Source organism: Caretta caretta, chromosome 10 (genome assembly GCF_965140235.1).
Source record: "Caretta caretta isolate rCarCar2 chromosome 10, rCarCar1.hap1, whole genome shotgun sequence".
NCBI lineage: Eukaryota > Metazoa > Chordata > Testudines > Cheloniidae > Caretta > Caretta caretta.
The window spans coordinates 28,768,662-28,783,322 of record NC_134215.1 but is presented as its reverse complement, the minus strand read 5'-3'; the positions used below and the strand labels follow the sequence as shown (position 1 = coordinate 28,783,322).

Genomic DNA, 14,661 nt, shown 5'->3' with positions numbered 1-14,661 from the left:
AACAAAAATTACTTCATCATTTTCTCCTGACTTCCCCTTCTCTCTCACCCCTACCCCCCATTTTCAAATGGCTTTACTTATATCTCCTGTGCTCCCCTGTTAAAGTGGAGAGACCACCTCAAGGAGTGACAACCTTTGCATCCACTAGGGATGGTGCCAATTTTAATGCTAGTTAATATGATGTGGACATTCTTTTCTATGAAATGGACTGAGACCAATTAATTTTGTATAGTTTAAGTCACAGAACAGCCATCAGGTTCATTCAGTTAATTCAGTTTTGGTTACTACCCTTACTGAATGTTAGCTTGGCAGGAGCCTGATGCTGTTCTCCAGAGGTTTCCTATCATTCTCTACTGCTGTTGTATCTCAATCTTTCTATGTTAGGACTTGATCTTCCTCCATGGAACTCAATGGGAGTTTTGCCTTTGACTTGAATCAGGATGTGGTCTGACTGTTAGTGAATTAAAACATTTGACAAGAACTAAAAAATGAAAAACTGGCCACCTTGATCTGTGAATAATAGAACTGAATTAAGATGTCAGCCAGAAAACCCTGCTGAGTTAACTTCTGTAGATTCAAGCAGATAAACATACAAACTTCCCTTCTGTTCCCCTTTTGTTCTCATATTATGCTATTTGACCTTTCAATTTTTTAAGTGCCCCCTCCTCCCGCTTTGATGATGCATCCACCTCAAGCTCTCACTCTGCTTTTCTCTTTGACAGCCTCTTTTTTTTTTTTTTTTGGTCTCTGGTACTTGGGCAGATTAATTGAGAGAGATTTATTGAGACAGATTGGATAACAGAGAACCTCTGCATTAGTTTGGGTCCTCAAAGTAATGATTTCATTTAGAACACTAAGTCACTTGTCACTTTAATATACGTATGTAGAGAGCCTCTCACTGTGGTGCTGAAGTGGGTGCAGACATATTTTAAATTGCTAAGTCTCATTTTTAAACAATCCCCAATGTTATGAATGTAATCCTTATTTTTGCTAGTGAATCTTCTGCAAAGTTTTTTTATTATATTCCACTTCATATAACATCATCTACCTATGAATCTCCTTAATGCATTTCACAAAGTTGAATGAGTTAAGCCTCACAACACACCCTTTAGGTAGGGAAGTATTATCCTTATTTTATACGTGGAAAAACAGGCACAGAGAAGTCAATTGTCATGCCCGAGGTTGCACAACAATTTAATGACAAAGCTGAGAAGGGAACCCAGAAGTCCTAACTTCCAATATAGTGCTCTAAATACTATAGCTTTATTAATCTGTATTAAAGTTGTGTTTAGAAGCTCCACCTGCAATCTGGCCCCCAAAATGCTAGGTGCTGTACAAACACACAGTAAGAGACTGCTCCTGCCTTGAAGTGCTTCCATTCTAAATAGACTAGACAAACAAATAGTGGAAGGGGAAACAAAAGCTCAGAAAAGTGACTTGCCCAGGATCACACAGCAGGTCAGTGGTAGATCAGTGAATAGAGCCCATTTTTCTTACTCCTGGCTCAACATCCTTTCCACTGGACCTCCAGTGCGTCGCTGGACCATGCTTCCTGTTTGCTAACATCCAAATAATCTTTCAGTGTGCCAAAATCTCAGTAAAAGCAGGCTCTTTCATGGGGACAACAGATTCGGTTGCATGCATTAAATATGGCTTCAATAGGTGCAAGGGTATATTTAAAGACTCCTGGATTTTAACAATAGAGTAGGTCCTTTAGTCTGCCTGCTGCTTCTGGTGTGTGTGTGAGTGAGAGAGAGAGAGAATAATGTGGAGATTATCCCTCTTCTATATTACTATTTTATTCTCACATACATAATCCGCAATGTGTGTTGGAACTTAAGTGGGTCTATTTGGGAATCGGTGTGTGTAAAGGTCCTGACAGTGCCTTTTGTTTCTGCTATGTATTCAAAGACATGTATCGTGTCCACAAAAAGAATTAACCAGCAAGTCTAAAGTAGCAAAAATTAAGGGTGATCTGTGGCCTTTGCATTCAAATTAGACATAGCATAATTATGTGATAAGGTGGCATTATTTCCAGATAAAACATGTACTTGAGGTAGGATCAGACACCATCTTTCTTGGTGAAGTCTTTTGAGCTTCTTGAGAACACTTCTAATCAACTTGCCACTAACTAAGATGAATCACAGAAAAGACTTACCTTCCAACAATGGAAGCCGAGGAGAATTATTCCTCATGCCCCTAAAACATCCTTCCAAGAGATTGAAAAACAAAGTTGTGAGGCACAGGCGGCCTGTCACAATAGGTGTTTCCAGCATTAGAAATATCGGAAGTTTGGGGGTTGTGCTCACTCTGAAAACTATCCTGTGATGTGCCTAAATGGGTGCAAAGTTGGTAGATGTTATGAGATAAATCAAAAAAATTCCAAAGCTCCACAGGTTCCTAGGGACAAGTCTGTGGCCATGGTACATACTGATGCCAATAGCCTTATGAAATGCATATGAGAAGGATCACTTGTAGCTTTTGGACTTAACATGAAAAGAAATATTCAAAATTGAAACAAATATTTAGAAATTATTTTATGGTATCTATATATATGTGCTGAGTTAACTGAATGAATCTGATGAATCTCAAACATTTGAAAACATGGTTTTCATTTACTACATTCAGGGCTAAAGATGGTGGAATAATTCATTACCATAATGTTCATTGCAAATTGTCATGTTTTTAAATAAATGAGAGAGAGATAGGTCCTGGAGTTTACAGTCAGATGAATAGGAAAAACATTTAAATCCAGAGCCTTTATGGTGGCTTTCTCTGATATTATCCAAATTCCATGTGGTGGGGCCAGCAAGACAGGAGGAACTTCATAATCTGAATAAATGAATGAGATAATGATGTAAAGAAAAGGCGCTTAAATGTATTCAGCAGTAAAATAACTTTTGCTGAAGAAGGGAGCCAGTGAAGATGTGATGGGCTGCATCAGACTGCTGCCACTGAAAAATTACAAGATTGGGGTGATTGTTTAAACTCAGCTGGGAAAAAGCCAAAAGCAAAAGGTGTGGAGGAACACTCAAGTCAGATGAAAACAATCTGCTAAGGATGTAAGTAGTACAAATGTAAATCTATATCTAGTAATGAAGGATAGGACAGAAATTTCATCTGGAATATTGAGTCCTGCCTCTGATTGGTCAATGGTGCTAGCCTCTGTTGTCTACCTGTTACATTTTCAAGCAAGTACCTTTGTGTTTTCTCCCATTCTGCCCCTCAGGCTTGAGAGGAGCTCCTTCTAAAGACCCACAAACTCATTATCCTCCTTCAAATCCCTTCTTAAAAATTTTCCTTTGTCATGATGCATCCAAAAACCTGACTGTGGTTGGGCCACTGGTGTGCTGAGACCACTGCCGATTGTACTCATAGACGTACCACGCTTGACATGGTTTCCATTATATACAGGGTATACAGTTTGGTTTAATGGCTCTCAGCACACCAACTATAAAAAATTTTCCAGCACCCCTGCTTGTACTGATCACTATCACCAAATTGTTTCCTTGTACTCCACTCCCTGTCTGTCTGTATCTATCCATTGTTTCTTGTCTTATATACATGGATTGTAAGCTTATTGTTCTGTGTCTGTATAGACCTAGCAAGATGGAGGTCATGGTCCATGACTAGGTCTCCTATGTGCTATGATAATACAAATCATAAAATAATAATAATACATCTCTCTGAATGCATTTATGGTGCTAGTCTCTGTGCTTCAAGGTGAGAATACAGTACTTGACTTCTTTTAGAATCTGATAAAACTGCAAGTGTGGATGCCTAAGAGCCATTATACTATCCTCTGGTAAGCCTTCTTAGTTCCCTAGAATGTTGATGGAAAGTCTGGGTGCTGATAAAGGACAGTATGTGGGTGTCATCTCTAGTGAAATGGTAGCTAAGTGGGAATAACTAATTGCTTGCTATGGAAACCAGATGGCTTCCTTGAGTCTGGATTGAGGAACAGTAAGGAAAAGTTGCTATCTTTCAGGTATTAGTAATGGAAATGTATAGCTCAAATAAAAGAAAGTAGGACCACAGTAGTATGTTTTGAAAAAGCTGACAAAACAAATGGTTAGATTTTTGCCCAGGAACAAAAAAATAAAGCTTCTTGGCCTCTTGTTTAATAGACAGGTTTCAGAGGAACAGCCGTGTTAGTCTGTATTCGCAAAAAGAAAAGGAGTTCTTGTGGCACCTTAGCGACTAACCAATTTATTTGAGCATGAGCTTTCGTGAGCTGATGAAGTGAGCTGTAGCTCACGAAAGCTCATGCTCAAATAAATTGGTTAGTCTCTAAGGTGCCACAAGAACTCCTTTTCTTTTTGTTTAATAGAGTATCATAGAAGCTAATATGCTTCATGGTATCAGCTGCATGTTGTTAGATTCAGCGCTGTGCTCCATGTCCCACAATAATAATGCAAGTCCATTATCAACAACTTATTGAAGACCAAAAGTTCTCATTTAGCAAAGGACAGCAGAATAATTTGGAACTGAAGAAAAATTGAAGACAAATCATTATTTTCTTCAGAAACTGGGATTGCTCTATGGAATGTGTAAAACACTACCCTGGGGAAGACTTGCACTAGACCAAGAGGTCAGCTGGTGGGATTTAAAAACTTATTTGTTGAATTCAGGTTGCAGTATAAAACATGGTTCAGTAAAGAATCAGTGCCTTTTCTGGATTATATGAGAAATCTCTGTTCTCCTTTGAATAATGGCAGTATGTGAGTGGAATGTTTCAACTTTTTGTTCTGAGGTGCAGATGACAGCTTTATCAGGATCCCAGAGCCTTTATGTTTGGTTTTATCCTTGTTAAATATCAGAAGTGTAGGTTGTTTTTTGTTTGTTTGTTTTAAATCACTTCTAAAGCATTTGTATACCATGTATGAGATGGGACTTTCTTGTTACTGTTATCTGGGAAAATCTTGGTATTACTTTCTGGATCAGGGACTGACTGGCTCATTTAAAACATCCAGGGCTTAACTCTCCTTTCCTTATGTAAGGGGACTCTTGATCCCTTCCTAACATTCAGTGGGAGTGTTTTGGTTGGCTAGCTACCAGTACTAAAGGGGGAAGGGTCTATGGGAAATCAGGACCCTGGGACTGACAGTCCCCAGGAACAATGGGGAGAGGCCAATGCTCCAGGTCAGCCTGAATGACAGGGCGGGCAGGCTAATCAGGGAGTCAAGAGGCCAGGGAGGTCCTGTCCTGTCCTCCGTGTGAGCTGGAATTGCCTGGGTCAGACAGAGTGGGGCCCAGCTAAGGAGAAAGCAGGGGCGCAAGCTGAGCTGGGGAGCAGAGCTGTGCCAGATCCAGAGAGAGCAGACCCTGTCCTGGGAGCAGAGCTGCAGCCCCAAAGCTAGAGGCACAGCCCAGAGAGAGCAGACTTGCCCTGGGAGGAGAGCTGCAGCAACCAGAGCCAGAGGGGCCAGAAAAGCAGCCCACAAAGCAGGTCAGTGCTGGGAGCAGAGTCACAGAAGCAGCCTGCAGAACAGACCTGTTCTGGGAGCGGAGCTGTAGCAACCAGAGGCAGAGGGGCCAAAGAAGCAGCCCAGGGAGGTGGACGAAGAGCAGCAGTGTTGAATCAGAGAAGTGGAGCTGGGGCTGGAGCAGTCTGGAGCTGGGTGCGGTGAGCAGCTGGGGAACGCAAGGGGGACCCTGGGCAGCGGGCTTAGCACAGGCAGATGCCTCAGCCAAGAGGCTCTGCAGGCCAGCCTTGGATCGTAACCCCGACAGGGCGGAGGCAATGCTGGGAAGAAGGGTCCTACCACTTAGAGCCTGAGAGCGTGTGGCCACCACCAGAGCAAGTGTCCAACCCACAGCATCCCTACAACGCAGCCAGGGCCTGAGAGGAAGGCCTGGGACTTACAAGGAACAGACTGTGAACTGCCTTGACATTCCAGAGACACTGCTTGTGATGTTCCCTGCCACAGAGCGGGGTGATGTGTTTCCTTTAACCTTTCCCATTTTTCCTTATTCTTTTTAAAATTAATTGTTGATTAAATAACTTGCATTTGCTTTAAACTGTATGTAATGGTCAGTGGGTCAGAGAAGTGCCCAGTGCAGAGAGAGAGTACCCTGGAGTGGGGACACCCTAGCCTCTGTCCTAGGTGACCACAGCAGGGCTGGGGGTCGAGCCCCCCAGGAATCCTGAGCCCAGCCTTGTTGGGGTTACGAGGACTCTGCCAGACAGGAGAGTGGAAGGGGAGTCCTCAAGGGCAGGGAGGCCACTGGGTAAAGGAAGTGGGAGCGAGGACTCAGATCCTTTCGCTAGCCGGGGTTCACCCGGGTAGTGCAGAAGTCAGGAAAGTTCCCCACAATAGCGGGACTATTCCCCTGCTTACACTTACATTGATGTAAATTCAAAGCTTCTCCACTGAACTTAGTGCACTTACAGTGGGGTGAAATAAGCATAAGTGAGAGGAGGATGAGACTTTATAGCTTTTATTTTCTCTTACCTTTAACACTGAGTTTTTCTTGTGATTAAATGTGATTAAAAATGTGTAACATAAGTACAAATATTTGAATTTTCTCTGCACACACCTAATTATGGCTTGGTAAATTCAAACACATGGTATATTTAAGAGATGATATATTAACAACTGAGAATTAATCAGAACTGCAGTTTTCTGAGTCAGCAAGCATCTTTAATATTAATCCTTTTGCTCTTGGGCTACTGCATTAGCGTCATTCATGTGTACGTATTCTGAGATGATATGTATTTCAATTATATTTTCAAGGGCTGTAGTTAGAACTGTGCAAAGTTTTTGTAATGAAAAGATAAACCAGTTCAGTTTTCCCAGTTTAGGATTCTTATTTAGTGAGTAATGGTAATATGCTTAGTGCTGTGCAAAACAATGAGGAAGACATCTTCCAAAGTGTTTATATTCTAAATCAGGCAATACAACTGAGGCCTTGAACCCGGGCATCCCCTGGCTCGCACTATGGCTGCCACCTAGCAGCTCACCTCAACTAGCAGAGAATGCGGCCAGTGAAGCTCTAGCTTGCAAAGGGTCCCGCCCACAAAGCTCCTGACTGGGGAGATGTCCAGCTGCACTGATTGGCTGGGACATCCTATTGGCTGGTGAATCCCTGGCTGGCTGTTACTATAGTTCCTGCCTATTTATTTGACTCCTGAGCTCTGACTTCTCAGTCCAAAAAGTTCATTTTTGCACGGAGGTGGGAGAGGGGGAAGTGAAGTTTCCGAGTTGTTACTATACGAGTTTTTAAGGACAGTTAATTATGTCCCTAAGTAGACCAAAACTCCAAAGAATCTGTACTTCACTCTTGCTTTCCTTATGTATTTATTGTTTCTGACAAAGAAACTACACTGATATAAAAGAAAAGGGGTGCCACAAGTACTCCTTTTCTTTTTGCGAATACAAAGTAACACGGCTGCTACTCTGGTAAACTGATAAACAAGCTTAAAAACTCATGTAGTATAATGATATTTTGTTCATATTTTTGAATAATGAGTGAAAATGATGTTTATTCATATTTTTGAATAGTGAGTAAATAGATGCTTTGGGATTATTCAAATATTTTATCTTACTAACAGTAAGATACACTTTGCTTTTAGTGATATTGTATGTTCAAACTGTGTTATAGGCCTGGCTACAAAAGACAAAAGCAAAGAGATTAGAAAAGAGATGTTCTGGCACTCAGACCTTAACATTGTGCCTTTAATTTCTTTATTTTTCTTCCTTTGTACTGTAGTTTGAGTCAAGGCTGGGAAGGGAGCACAGATTAACTACTTTACCTTTGAATTTCCTCCTTTCTGAGGGTCAAGGTTGGACCCTGTACATTGCTTCAATAGTTATTTTTTTGCAGTTGAATTATAGTTCTTAATTTAACACTATATTCTCTAGCCAGATACTGTTTAATGGGGCAGTACAGTATCTGTGACTTTTGTCTAGCATTTCTTAGGTCCTTTTGCTGACGTTTTCTGTAACAATGCACCTCCCACCACCTTCCCCTGCCCCCTTTAGAACCTCATTTAAGCATTATTGTTCTAAAACTACTTTCATTTAAAAATACTAATGAGAGAAAATTTCCAGGCACCACAGTATCTTAACTGGCTTGAGGCTTTCTAGTATTTCATCCTACAGTTTTCAGAGGAACAGCCGTGTTAGTCTGTATTCGCAAAAAGAAAAGGAGTAGAATCATAGAATCATAGAATATAAGGGTTGGAAGGGACCCCAGAAGGTCATCTAGTCCAACCCCCTGCTCGAAGCAGGACCAATTCCCAGTTAAATCATCCCAGCCAGGGCTTTGTCAAGCCTGACCTTAAAAACCTCTAAGGAAGGAGATTCTACCACCTGCCTAGGTAACGCATTCCAGTGTTTCACCACCCTCTTAGTGAAAAAGTTTTTCCTAATATCCAATCTAAACCTCCCCCACTGCAGCTTGAGACCATTACTCCTCGTTCTGTCATCTGATACCATTGAGAACAGTCTAGAGCCATCCTCTTTGGAACCCCCTTTCAGGTAGTTGAAAGCAGCTATCAAATCCCCCCTCATTCTTCTCTTCTGCAGGCTAAACAATCCCAGCTCCCTCAGCCTCTCCTCATAAGTCATGTGTTCCAGACCCCTAATCATTTTTGTTGCCCTTCGCTGGACTCTCTCCAATTTATCCACATCCTTCTTGAAGTGTGGGGCCCAAAACTGGACACAGTACTCCAGATGAGGCCTCACCAATGTCGAATAGAGGGGAACGATCACGTCCCTCGATCTGCTCGCTATGCCCCTACTTATACATCCCAAAATGCCATTGGCCTTCTTGGCAACAAGGGCACACTGCTGACTCATATCCAGCTTCTCGTCCACTGTCACCCCTAGGTCCTTTTCCGCAGAACTGCTGCCTAGCCATTCGGTCCCTAGTCTGTAGCTGTGCATTGGGTTCTTCCGTCCTAAGTGCAGGACCCTGCACTTATCCTTATTGAACCTCATCAGATTTCTTTTGGCCCAATCCTCCAATTTGTCTAGGTCCTTCTGTATCCTATCCCTCCCCTCCAGCGTATCTACCACTCCTCCCAGTTTAGTATCATCCGCAAATTTGCTGAGAGTGCAATCCACACCATCCTCCAGATCATTTATGAAGATATTGAACAAAACCAGCCCCAGGACCGACCCTTGGGGCACTCCACTTGATACCGGCTGCCAACTAGACATGGAGCCATTGATCACTACCCGTTGAGCCCGACAATCTAGCCAGCTTTCTACCCACCTTGTAGTGCATTCATCCAGCCCATACTTCCTTAACTTGCTGACAAGAATACTGTGGGAGACCGTGTCAAAAGCTTTGCTAAAGTCAAGAAACAATACATCCACTGCTTTCCCTTCATCCACAGAACCAGTAATCTCATCATAGAAGGCGATTAGATTAGTCAGGCATGACCTTCCCTTGGTGAATCCATGCTGGCTGTTCCTGATCACTTTCCTCTCATGCAAGTGCTTCAGGATTGATTCTTTGAGGACCTGCTCCATGATTTTTCCAGGGACTGAAGTGAGGCTGACTGGCCTGTAGTTCCCAGGATCCTCCTTCTTCCCTTTTTTAAAGATTGGCACTACATTAGCCTTTTTCCAGTCATCCGGGACTTCCCCGGTTCGCCACGAGTTTTCAAAGATAATGGCCAATGGCTCTGCAATCACAGCCGCCAGTTCCTTCAGCACTCTCGGATGCAACTCGTCCGGCCCCATGGACTTGTGCACGTCCAGCTTTTCTAAATAGTCCCTAACCACCTCTATCTCCACAGAGGGCTGGCCATCTCTTCCCCATTTTGTGATGCCCAGCGTAGCAGTCTGGGAGCTGACCTTGTTAGTGAAAACAGAGGCAAAAAAAGCATTGAGTACATTAGCTTTTTCCACATCCTCTGTCACTAGTTTGCCTCCCTCATTCAGTAAGGGGCCCACACATTCCTTGGCTTTCTTCTTGTTGCCAACATACCTGAAGAAACCCTTCTTGTTACTCTTGACATCTCTGGCTAGCTGCAGCTCCAGGTGCGATTTGGCCCTCCTGATAACATTCCTACATGCCCGAGCAATATTTTTATACTCTTCCCTGGTCATATGTCCAACCTTCCACTTCTTGTAAGCTTCTTTTTTATGTTTAAGATCCGCTAAGATTTCACCATTAAGCCAAGCTGGTCGCCTGCCATATTTACTATTCTTTCGACTCATCGGGATGGTTTGTCCCTGTAACCTCAACAGGGATTCCTTGAAATACAGCCAGCTCTCCTGGACTCCTTTCCCCTTCAAGTTAGTCCCCCAGGGGATTCTGGCCATCTGTTCCCTGAGGGAGTCGAAGTCTGCTTTCCTGAAGTCCAGGGTCCGTATCGTGCTGCTTACCTTTCTTCCCTGCGTCAGGATCCTGAACTCAACCAACTCATGGTCACTGCCTCCCAGATTCCCATCCACTTTTGCTTCCCCCACTAATTCTACCCGGTTTGTGAGCAGCAGGTCAAGAAAAGCGCACCCCCTAGTTGGCTCCTCTAGCACTTGCGCCAGGAAATTGTCCCCTACGCTTTCCAAAAACTTCCTGGATTGTCTATGCACCGCTGTATTGCTCTCCCAGCAGATATCAGGAAAATTAAAGTCACCCATGAGAATCAGGGCATGCGATCCAGTAGCTTCCGTGAGCTGCCGGAAGAAAGCCTCATCTACCTCATCCCCCTGGTCCGGTGGTCTATAGCAGACTCCCACCACTACATCACTCTTGTTGCACACACTTCTAAACTTAATCCAGAGACACTCAGGTTTTTCTGCAGTTTCGTACCGGAGCTCTGAGCAGTCATACTGCTCCCTTACATACAGTGCTATTCCCCCACCTTTTCTGCCCTGCCTGTCCTTCCTGAACAGTTTATAACCATCCATGACAGTACTCCAGTCATGTGAGTTATCCCACCAAGTCTCTGTTATTCCAATCACGTCATAGTTCCTTGACATCACCAGGACCTCCAGTTCTCCCTGCTTGTTTCCAAGGCTTTGTGCATTTGTATATAAGCACTTGAGATAACCTGTTGATCGCCCCTCATTCCCAGTATGAGGCAGGAGCCCTCCCCTCACAGACATTCCTGCCTGTGCTTCCTCCCGGTATCCCGCTTTCCCACTTACCTCAGGGCTTTGGTCTCCTTCCCCCGGTGAACCTAGTTTAAAGCCCTCCTCACTAGGTTAGCCAGCCTGCTCGCGAAGATGCTCTTCCCTCTCTTCGTTAAGTGGAGCCCGTCTCTGCCTAGCACTCCTTCTTGGAACACCATCCCATGGTCGAAGAATCCAAAGCCTTCTCTCCGACACCACCTGCGTAGCCATTCGTTGACTTCCACGATTCGACGGTCCCTACCCAGGCCTTTTCCTTCCACGGGGAGGATGGACGAGAACACCACTTGCGCCTGCAACTCCTTTATCCTTCTTCCTAGAGCCACATAGTCCGCAGTGATCCGCTCAAGGTCATTCTTGGCAGTATCATTGGTGCCCACGTGGAGAAGCAGGAAGGGGTAGCGATCCGAGGGCTTGATGAGTCTCTGCAGTCTCTCCGTCACATCGCGAATCTTAGCCCCCGGCAAGCAGCAGACTTCTCGGTTTTCCCGGTCAGGGCGGCAGATAGATGACTCAGTCCCCCGGAGGAGAGAGTCCCCGACCACCACCACCCGCCTTCTCCTCTTGGGAGTGGTGGTCGTGGAACTCCCAACCTCAGGACAGCGCATCTCATGCCTTCCAACCAGCGGAGTCTCCTTCTGCTTTCTCGCCCCAGACATATCATCTGGTCCACTCTCCGCAACGATACCTGTGGAGAGTACTTGTGGCACCTTAGAGACTAACCAATTTATTTGAGCATGAGCTTTCATGAGCTACAGCTCACTTCATCAGATGTATACCGTGGAAACTGCAGCAGACTTTATATACACACAGAGAATATGAAACAATACCTCCTCCCACCCCACTGTCCTGCTGGTAATAGCTTATCTAAAGTGATCGACAGGTGGGCCATTTCCAGCACAAATCCAGGTTTTCTCACCCTCCACCCCCCCACACAAATTCACTCTCCTGCTGGTGATAGCCCATCCAAAGTGACAACTCTTTACATAATCAAGTCGGGCTATTTCCTGCATAGATCCAGGTTTTCTCACATCCTCCCCACCCCCATACACACACAAACTCACTCTCCTGCTGGTAATAGCTCATCTAAACTGACCACTCTCCAAGTTTAAATCCAAGTTAAACCAGAACATCTGGGGGGGGGGGTAGGAAAAAACCAGAGGAAACAGGCTACCTTGCATAATGACTTAGCCACTCCCAGTCTCTATTTAAGCCTAAATTAATAGTATCCAATTTGCAAATGAATTCCAAGTCAGCAGTTTCTCGCTGGAGTCTGGATTTGAAGTTTTTTTGTTTTAAGATAGCGACCTTCATGTCTGTGATTGCGTGACCAGAGAGATTGAAGTGTTCTCCGACTGGTTTATGAATGTTATAATTCTTGACATCTGATTTGTGTCCATTTATTCTTTTACGTAGAGACTGTCCAGTTTGACCAATGTACATGGCAGAGGGGCATTGCTGGCACATGATGGCATATATCACATTGGTGGATGTGCAGGTGAACGAGCCTCTGATAGTGTGGCTGATGTTATTAGGCCCTGTGATGGTGTCCCCTGAATAGATATGTGGGCACAATTGGCAACGGGCTTTGTTGCAAGGATTCTCATATTCTCTGTGTGTATATAAAGTCTGCTGCAGTTTCCACGGTATACATCTTATGAAGTGAGCTGTAGCTCACGAAAGCTCATGCTCAAATAAATTGGTTAGTCTCTAAGGTGCCACAAGTACTCCTTTTCTTTCATCCTACAGTGTATACAATGGGTCAGATGATGCAGTTGACGACTCCAAATTAAGGAAATAACACCTGATTTCCACGAAGTTTACTGTTTCCCCGGGTATCTCATAGATCAGCTGATTCAATCCTATTCAAGCCAATGGGAGCCTTTCTCTTGCCTTCAGTGGGTGTTGGATTGGGCCCAGAGAGAGGGATGAAATTAGAATAGCATGGCTTTGACACATGCTGTTCAGTCAGAGAATGTGTGCTATATGAAGCCTCTAATGGCAGTGCAGTCTTCTCAATAACAAGGTGATTGTTGAGAGAGCAGGCATATGAACTATCAGGTGATACCACAATACAATCTAATCTATTAATATATTATGATTATATATTTTTTCTCAAAGTAAAAAACTATATTTGAATAATGAATCACGTTTTGACATGTTTTCCTGAATGGCCCTGCATATTATTTTTTCAAACAGTATTTAAATTACTATGAAAAATAACAATTAATTTTCATTCTACCAGAGATGAATTGTTGTTTAACTTAACTTAACTTAACTTCTGAATACTTTTCTATGCTGCTATGGAAACACAATTAACATCTAAAATACTTTTTTAAATACATAAGGTGGCTATTTTTCTATATCTCATTTTAATCTCCTAATAATCCTGTGGCTGAAGCGTTTAACAAATATGTTGACACTTTCTGCTGCAGTAGTTTATTTATCTCTTTCTTAATGTACTTGGTTAATAAAAATAAAGTGCCTATCTTGAGTTTTCTAGCTACCATAAGGTAAGAATGTATATAATTTACAGAACTAAAGCTAAATTGTTTCCAGAGATCACTTAAATATAAATATAAATTCCCAACTCTTAGAGCCAACGTATAATTAATGTCTCAGTATTAACCACTAATATAAAACTTGTGGGTGATAGATATTAAAAATTCCTGACTCTCTAGACCATAGAATTAGGATATAATGATTAATTATTTAAATTGACCAAAAATGTGTGGATTGAAGCTGCAGAAATTTTCCATATAAAGTTTTCCAAAGCCACCTGGTATGTTGTTACAATTTTAAGAAGCAGAGTCAAATAACTACAGTAGCATGTGATGTGCTAAGCAAGTTTATGAATAGTACTCTACTGTATGTTATATATACAGCTGTGGTACTGTGCAGTAGCTCGTGATATAATATCTTGGTTACTGAATTCTTGGGTGTACAGTAAAGTCTGGATAATTTGAGGTTTTTTATTTGTATCAAATATGTTGATGTGTTTTATGCACAAAATAATTGTAGCCAGTCTATTCTGATTTTAAGAGTGCCAGGTTGGTTTTATGGTGAACATACTGGATTAGCAATTGGGAATTCTAAGGGTCAGTTCCAAGCTCTGCCACATATGTTCTCTGTGTTTTTGTTCAAGTCACATAAGGCTGATCCGAAGCCCACAGAAGTCAATGGGAAAGACTCCCATTAACTTTACTGGGCCTTGGGGAAGACCCAAAATCTTTATGCTTCAATCTGTAAAATGAGATCATACTACTTCCTTACATCACAGTATTATTGTGAGGTCCTCAGGTACTATAATGATAAGATACACATGAGTAAGTAGATATTCCTGAGATGGATAACTGAGACAAAGATGGCAAAATAGAAGAGATAAATAACAGTGGAATACAGTACTCCCAAATGTGAATGTGTTAAGAATCAGCATTGGAAGGTATTTATTGGTCATTTAGTTTTGTTGTTCTTGTTGTTGATTTCAATCTCAGCTCTAAAATTTAATTCATTAATTAATTTTAGTTCTTGATTTGAACATAGAGAAAATAAATAACCAAAGGGAATCAAC

The 14,661-nt window shown here is 42.7% G+C and overlaps 1 protein-coding gene across 26 annotated transcripts in view; it reads left to right on the top strand.

Moving 5' to 3' along the window:
- Positions 1-14,661, top strand: part of RBFOX1 (RNA binding fox-1 homolog 1) — a 2,443,894-nt gene that overhangs the window by 1,079,244 nt on the left and 1,349,989 nt on the right. The gene's annotated exons all lie outside the window — the stretch shown is intronic.